Source organism: Lycium barbarum, chromosome 9 (assembly GCF_019175385.1).
Source record: "Lycium barbarum isolate Lr01 chromosome 9, ASM1917538v2, whole genome shotgun sequence".
In the NCBI taxonomy this organism is placed as follows: Eukaryota; Viridiplantae; Streptophyta; class Magnoliopsida; order Solanales; family Solanaceae; genus Lycium; species Lycium barbarum.
In genome coordinates this window covers 107,298,783-107,306,688 of record NC_083345.1, presented here as the reverse complement: position 1 = coordinate 107,306,688, position 7,906 = coordinate 107,298,783, and the positions used below count along the sequence as shown (strand labels likewise).

At 36.2% G+C, this 7,906-nt stretch overlaps 1 pseudogene; it reads right to left on the bottom strand.

The window, feature by feature from the left end:
- Nucleotides 1-321: 321 nt before the first annotated feature.
- LOC132612129 (acyltransferase Pun1-like) lies at nucleotides 322-4,297 on the bottom strand (annotated as a pseudogene).
- Nucleotides 4,298-7,906: the final 3,609 nt, after the last annotated feature.

Genomic DNA, 7,906 nt, shown 5'->3' with positions numbered 1-7,906 from the left:
AAATTAGTCCCAAGATAAGTTTCATCTTAGGAATTCAAGAAAAAAATTTGCAAGTATTTCCAACGATGCTCTTAGCATTAAAGAAGTAATCCTCTTTAATATTTGCTCAATTCTAAAAATCATCTAATAAATAAGGGTAATTTGATAAACTTCACATTGCATTTATTGATTGAACACTTACTTTGGGATGGAGGGAGTAATGTTCAGTGTGAATTAGGACATAGAATTTTCATTTTTTTTTTAATAAAATTTGAATATTTAGAAATTATATAAAAAGTACTAGTATAAGTCACAGTAGCTAACAATTTAAAATATTTAGAAAGTATTCACACAAATAATTATCAAAAAAGATATTCTTTCACTCTTCAACTAGTAAGTAAGACAGACAAATGAAAACGGTGAAAGCAAACAAGAAGGCAGACACTTACAACAAATTAGACATAGAAACAAACCACACAGTAAATATAATTTATTAAATTTCTAACAACTTGGAACTATAGAACCAAATTCAAGTAGCTCGGAGTCACGTTCAAGAAGAGACATTTCTGGTTCATTCAGTGACACATATGCATCAAGTCCTCCACCTTGGTTACTCAACAAAAGCGCCCAATTGCAATTTAGACCATTTGGGACGCACACTTTTGTAGGCTTTCCCCATCCAAAGTCAATTTCATGTAATGGAAATTTCACTAAGCTAGTAAATTGATACGTATTAGCCCCATAATTTTGATATAATTGTCTTGATTTAGCTAGTTCAAGTAATAAGGGCACAAATAAGTTGTCATTAATGTTGTCCCTTTTGTAAGCCACCTCAATTGACTTTCTCATTTCACTCACTAATTTTGATACTTCCGTGTTATCTTCACTAGTTATTGATGCTGAAGAGATATCGAGAAGATTTCCGATAGCATTTGAGGGCAAACCAACTTTTGCTCGTACATCAACTGCTAGATGCATCGAAGATGGTGAGAACGAACCAGAGTTTATCGTTGCTGCGGTAGTGACACATTTAAATAGAAGGGCCAAGACAACTTCTGTACGTGATGGATTTTTCACTTGTGATTCTGCAACAACCATCTCCTTTAGGTCACGTAATTTTTCGTTAGTGAGCATTACCTTTTTTCGTACAAAATCACTTTTGTTTGACATGAATACCGGAGAAAGGAAAGGACCAGTAGTGGGGTCCGGAGGGAAAATAGATTGTTCAGCATATTTATTAAAGAGAAAGAGATGGTTTGGGCCAATTTGGACCACGAGTTATCTCAGCCCAATCATGAAAAAGACTGTAAGCACAAGACCCATCAGTCATCACCAATCTTGTTCGAGAGAAATAGTAAAACTTATACAAACAGCTACCTTTTAGTAGTTTCTAACAAGTTATAGCTACAAGTTAAAGATTTATAATTCGTAGCAGCTTTTGGCTGTATTTCAGTTGAATTTCGCGTTTTTGAAATACAGCAAAATACAACACGACCGTTGAGTAAAAAACGACTATATTTATGGCAATAAAAATCTTTTTCAAATTATATGGTAATTTGTATTAATGGTTCCATGATTCTCGCAAACCTCATGAGGTTCCATTACAGCTAACGTCTATCAATCACATTCACTCCATTCAAAAGTTTTTGAATTCAAAAAAACTTAGCATCTTCTCTTTCCAAAAATACAGTAAAATTTTCTTTAATCTTTGAAATTTTTTCAATAATCTGATTCGAGCTAATACACTCTGTAATTCACGAACGAGTGATTTTACATTGTCGTAGTGAAGAACAGTTGAAAAATTCGATTATCAACAAGGTAATTTTGATTTCATTCTATTTTTTTTTGACATACAGTGAAATACACGGACATACAAAATCGGGTTGAATAAAAATAAGCTATATTTTTGAACAAATTCTTCTTTTTCTTTTTAAATGGTAAGTCAAATTAAATTAACCATATTTCACGCATAACGGCTGATGTTTCAATAAAAGCTCATGTCTTTCTCTCCCCCTATTACTCCATTCCAAATAGAAATACGCTGAAATATATTGATATGCACATAATCAATGGCAAAAATAATACACCGAAAATATACTGAAATTAGATAAAACACAGTGAAATACACATAATCAATGGCAAAAATAATACACTGAAATTTACTGAAAATTCATATACTGTTTGTTAATACACTGAAATATACTGAAACATTTTATCAAACACTTGGTGGGCATGAAGCTCCACAACTCTCATCAATGGTGTTTCTACACCAACAACCTATTCTCTTGCTCCTAGATGATGCTACAATATCATATTGATATAATCAATACTATTCTTCATCACTCATAAGATAAACAACACCACATGATCAGCAAACATAAGAAGGATTTTCCTCTTCTTTTGGCCCATCCATGGAGATTTAACAGATGAATTGTTATGGCTGAGCTTCGGCCATTGGCTGGAGATCCTCCACTGCTTTCCTTGTTGCCACTTCCTCCACCACCAACAATAATCATGACAACCACATTTCTCTCTCCAAAATACTCCATTCCAAACTTTTAGAAATACTTCCAAATACAGAAAAATATACACTGGAATACAATGAAATATGGTTGATTGTTTAAGAAATATAAAATTGTAGTATGCGTATATACAATGGAATACAATAAAATATATCAGAAACTGTTTCATAAATTAGAAATACAACGAAATATATTGAAATAGTACACTGAAATATAGTGAAACATTTTATCAAACACTTGGTGGGCATGAAGCTCCACAACTCTCATAGGAGGTGGAGTATGCGTTGGATTCATACTGGAGGGGCGGTAGAATAGCGCCATTATCAGTGAGAGAAGGGAATTAGCAATATTTTACAAAATCATCATCGCCTCTTTCAAGCCACCGATTATACACACCAGGCACCAGCACCACTTCCACCAACTCCACCGGCAACATTCAACGCTCAGGCGGAAGCATTAAAAAAAAAACCCTTTGAACGATATGTAACAACAATGAAGAAATTGTACGGATTGCCCTTCAAAAGGAGCTAAACTTTAATTTTTGCATTTCAAATGCCAAATAAGTTGTTTATAATACTCCCTCTGTTAAAACAGATCTGGGAGTGAGATAGGTAACAGAGAGAGAGAAAGAGAAGGGTGAGAGAGATAAAGAGAGAGGTGAGATCTCATGGACCGATGGAATAGCTAATGGACCGTTTATTTAGGAGATGATGAAACAAAGTAATTGAAATATAGTTGGGTAGCTATGAAATGTAATTTTAGAATAATATAGCTGCTAAAATTAAATATTAAATAAGATAGTTATTATTCATAATTAAGTCTTAGGGGTAGCCATGGCAAGTAAATTTCCAGAGAAATATGCTAAGGATAATTATTGATAATAATTTACTTGGTGTAGATTCTTCTAAGAGATAATTATTGATAATAACTATTTTTTAATTTATTTATATTTAGTAACTATAGTGATTTTATAAATTACCATTCATAACTACACCAAAATACATAAAGTTGGAGTGGGTAAAGTGGTTATTGGGCACCCAGATTCGAACCCGGCCAACAATATTTCTTTTCTTACATATTTTCCCTAACTTTTTCTCCTTGCATTTAAGTGTATTTCGCCATATGCATTTGGCTCATATTTGTATCTATATGTATTTGACCTGAGTGTATTTGGTCATATGTATTTGGCGTGAGTGTCTTGTATCTGAATATATTTGTCTTCATATATATTCAGATACAAGGCAAGAAGCTCAAATACATATTGGATACAAGACGTCAAGACATATGAGCCAAATACATATAACATACATTTAAAGAAAGTTTAGAAATAGCTATGCCTCCACAGCAAAGTAAGAAAGTTGAGCTACAAGTAATGCGCGATCTGTACAATTTGACCAAGGTAATCCTTTGGGAAATACCAAATCTTCAATAATTGCACCGTTCGAGATAAAAGGGCAATCGATCTGGACCTGAAAGAACTCAGCTCCCGCATCGTTACAATCAACAGTGGCATTATCCTTGAGCCGCCCAGCATAAGGGTAATAAGCGGACAAGATGTTTGACAAAGATTCCTCCAGAAGTTGGGATAGTTGAGTAGGATTATTTTCTGAGATAGCATCTAGTTGATGTTTGGTGTAGAGAAGGGCAAAGGGAATGTAATAGTTGCTAAAAGCTTGATCAATAAGAGAGAGCTTGTGTAATCTTTGAGTCGGAAGAGTAGGAGACAAGCGTTTGACGAGCTTCTTTGAGATTATGGATGCTTGTGGAATAGTTGACTGAGATGAACATGCTGCCATTTTCTTTCTAATTAAGCTGATTAAAAAAAAAAAAGGGCAGCCCGGTGCACTAAGCTTCCGCTATGCGTGGGGTCCGGGTAAGGGCCGGACCACAAGGGTCTATTGTACGCAGCCTTACCTTGCATTTCTGCAAGAGGCTGTTTCCACGGCTCGAACCCGTGACCTCCTAATTAAGCTGATCGAATAATCTAATTATTGAAGTCTATGTTTTTGCCGAATACATGTTTACTATATATAGCTAGCTAAGCCTACAACCGTGTATACTATATAGTAGTAATGAGAGTAAGTTTATAGTGCAAAATATTTACACAATTAGGTAGTTACAAGTGAATCTATTCATAATATATTGAGTACCTTATGTTATATATACCGCCAGTGTATGGAATTGTTTACTCTATAAGATCACATTTTTTTTTTTTTGGCAATTAAAGAGATATTTTATTAATCACCAAGTGTGTCTATACAAAGCAACTGTTAGCTAACCAGCCAACCTTTTGAACAAAACCAAAGCAACCTCGTCTTCTCCCTACCTGATAAACTCATTACCCCTGATACTTTCTACCTAGACTGCCCTCAATTCAAGATTCCTATACCTCTCAGTAATCTATTTACAACTTACTGATATATTCAAACAACCTCTTATTATTTCGAACTCTAATACAGATAGAAGTTTTTGTTTCATGAATTAACTTCTCACTGGTTATGCTTCTATTCTGATATAGCCGTGTATTACGTTCAATCCAGATTCCATAAACAGTAGTAGCAAAGCAAGCCTTCAGTAGCACATGTTGTGGCCTCCTTCCTTTAGCAGCCTGTTGCACCCAAGTATACTCTTGTTCCCAGTTTCCTACATTTCTGCTCCACCCTAGCCAGCTTAACATCTCCTGCCATACTTTCTTAGAGAAGCAACAATGGAACAACAGATGTTCTTGTGTTTCCAGCCCATTTTTGCATAGCACACATGTTCCGTTGACATCAATGCCCCATTTGATCAGTAAATCTTGTGTTCTAAGCCTGCCAAGCAAAGCTAACCAGAGAATGAACACTGTCCTGGGACTTGCAACTGAGTGACAAATCAGACTACTCCAAGCTACCTCAGTTACAGGTCCTCTCAAAGCTATATAAGCTGCTTGTATGTGAAATTTCTCTTTTTTGACCAAAGTAGGGCTAGCTATGATTGTGTGCCAATACTTCCTCATATTTAGGATCTTCCTCACCATCCATGATGCCTGTTTTGGTATTGCCATTGTGAACATATTCTGATTTTTTATATAATAAGTGTGCACCCAAGTAATCCAAAGCTTCTCCTTATGTTGACTCAATGCCCATAAAAGTTTACTAATTGCCGCTTGATTCCATAGTTTCATGTTGAGTATATTTAGACCCCCTGCAGCCTGAGGCAAACACACTCTTTCCCATGCCACCAATGCTTTTCTTGATACCGTTGCTTGCCCTGTCCACAAGTAGCTTCTACATATTGCTTCAATAAGCTTAATGATCTTTTGTGGAAGTAGGAACACTTGGGCCCAGTAAGATTGGATCCCAAACAAAACAAATCTGATCATTTGAATTCTCCCGGCATAGGAGAGCCCCTTGGCCATCCAAGATGTTATCCGAGCAGTCATCTTATCCACTAGTGGCATACATTGGGTTATATTGAGTCTTCGCGTTGATAAAGGAACCCCTAGATATTTAACAGGTAGTTCCCCTATCTCGTACCCCAAGACTTGTAAAATCTCCTCTTTGACTCTATTAGACACCCCACCAAAATACACCTGGCTTTTAGACAGATTTGCCTTCAATCCTGAAGCAGCCGAGAAGAGGTCAAATTTCTCCTTTAAGAGCATGACAGACCCCGTATCTCCTCTTGCAAACAAGAGGAGATCATCAGCAAAGCATAAATGAGTGATTCCTAGCCTTTCACACCTTGGATGGAAATTAAAATCAGGTATTGACTGCAGAGTCCCTAGGCACCTGTTCAAGTATTCCATAATCAGCACAAAGACATAAGGGGACATGGGATCCCCTTGTCTAAGTCCCTTCCTTGCTTGCATAGTGTGTGTTAATCCTCCATTAACTAGAAAGGTGTAGCTCACTGTTGAGATGCAGCATATAATCCATGCTATCATCTTACTGGGAAAACCAAGCTCTTGTAATACTTGTTGAATAAAACTCCATTCTACAGAATCGTATGCTTTCTGAAGATCCACTTTTATCATACATCTAGGTGAGAGCTGTTTTCTTGTGTAACCTTTAACCAACTCATGACTTAACAAAATATTGTCTGAGATTACCCTCCCTAGGATAAATGCAGACTGGCAACTTCCTACCAGCCCATCTATCACTCCCTTGATTCTAGCTGAGATAACTTTGGAGATGATCTTATACAATGTGGAACAGCATGCTATAGGTCTAAAGTCCCTAATGGTTTCAGGATGGGAGGATTTTGGTATAAGTGTTACCACTGTGTTGTTAATTACCTTCAACATTCTACTCTCCAAAAAGAACTCTTGGACAGCCAAAGCGACATCTTCTTTAATAATTCCCCATGCTTTTTTAAAGAAGTGAGCATTAAATCCATCTATGCCTGGGGCTTTGTTGTCATCAATGGCAAATAAAGCCTCTTGAATTTCTGTTTGAGATACAGCAGCAATCATTTCCCTTTGTTGTTTCACATTCAAGCTAGGGCCATGTCTCATGATGGTGATATCAACACAAGGTAGGGTAGGTGCAGCAGTACCTAACAGTCCTTGATAGAAACTAAGGATTTCCTCCTCAATGTCACTATGTTTCAACAGTGTTCTCCCCTGAGCATTCCTCAAAGTGGATATATTGTTTGCATTTGCTCTAGCCTTCATGCAAGCGAAAAAATACTTGTTATTGCTATCCCCGACATTAATCCAGTGAGCTTTTGACTTTTGCTTAAATACTTTTTCCTGGATGTCTGACCATTTGTTCAACTCCTGCATAGCATCTTTTTCTTGTAACAATAATGTTTCATCAATGTGTTTTGTCAATTGGATTTGTATTGCTTGTACCCTATCTCGAGCCTCCTGGATTTTATGTTCAAGATTCCCCATCTCAGCTTGCATAAGTACCTTGAGAGGTTCTTTACACTTAGTCAGCTTCTACCACACTTGAAACATAAACGATCCTTGTGTGGGTTGTTTCCATACTTCATCAATTATACCCAAGAATCTCTCATCAACAGTTAATACATTCAGGAATCTGAATGGTCTCCTCTTTCTAGCTTCATCTAATGAGAATACCAGGTGAATGGGAGAATGATCAGAGAAATTAAGCAGGTAAATTATCTTATTTTTAAGAAAAAATTACATGGTGTTACTAACTTATACACTGTATTTACCATACATGAATACACTTTGAAAAAAATTACAATTTGTAGCTACTACTTGTATTTTAAAGTTATCTTTTTAAGATAACATCACAGCCTAGCTTTGGGATATGTTAGGAATTTCTCTTAGGAGGCCCCACCAAAGGTTTGTGAGGACGAAAAAAATATACGTGTTTGTTTAGAAGGTAATGGTGATGGTATGAGATAAGACCAAGTACAAGGTACCATTTACATAGCTCATTGTACAAATCTTA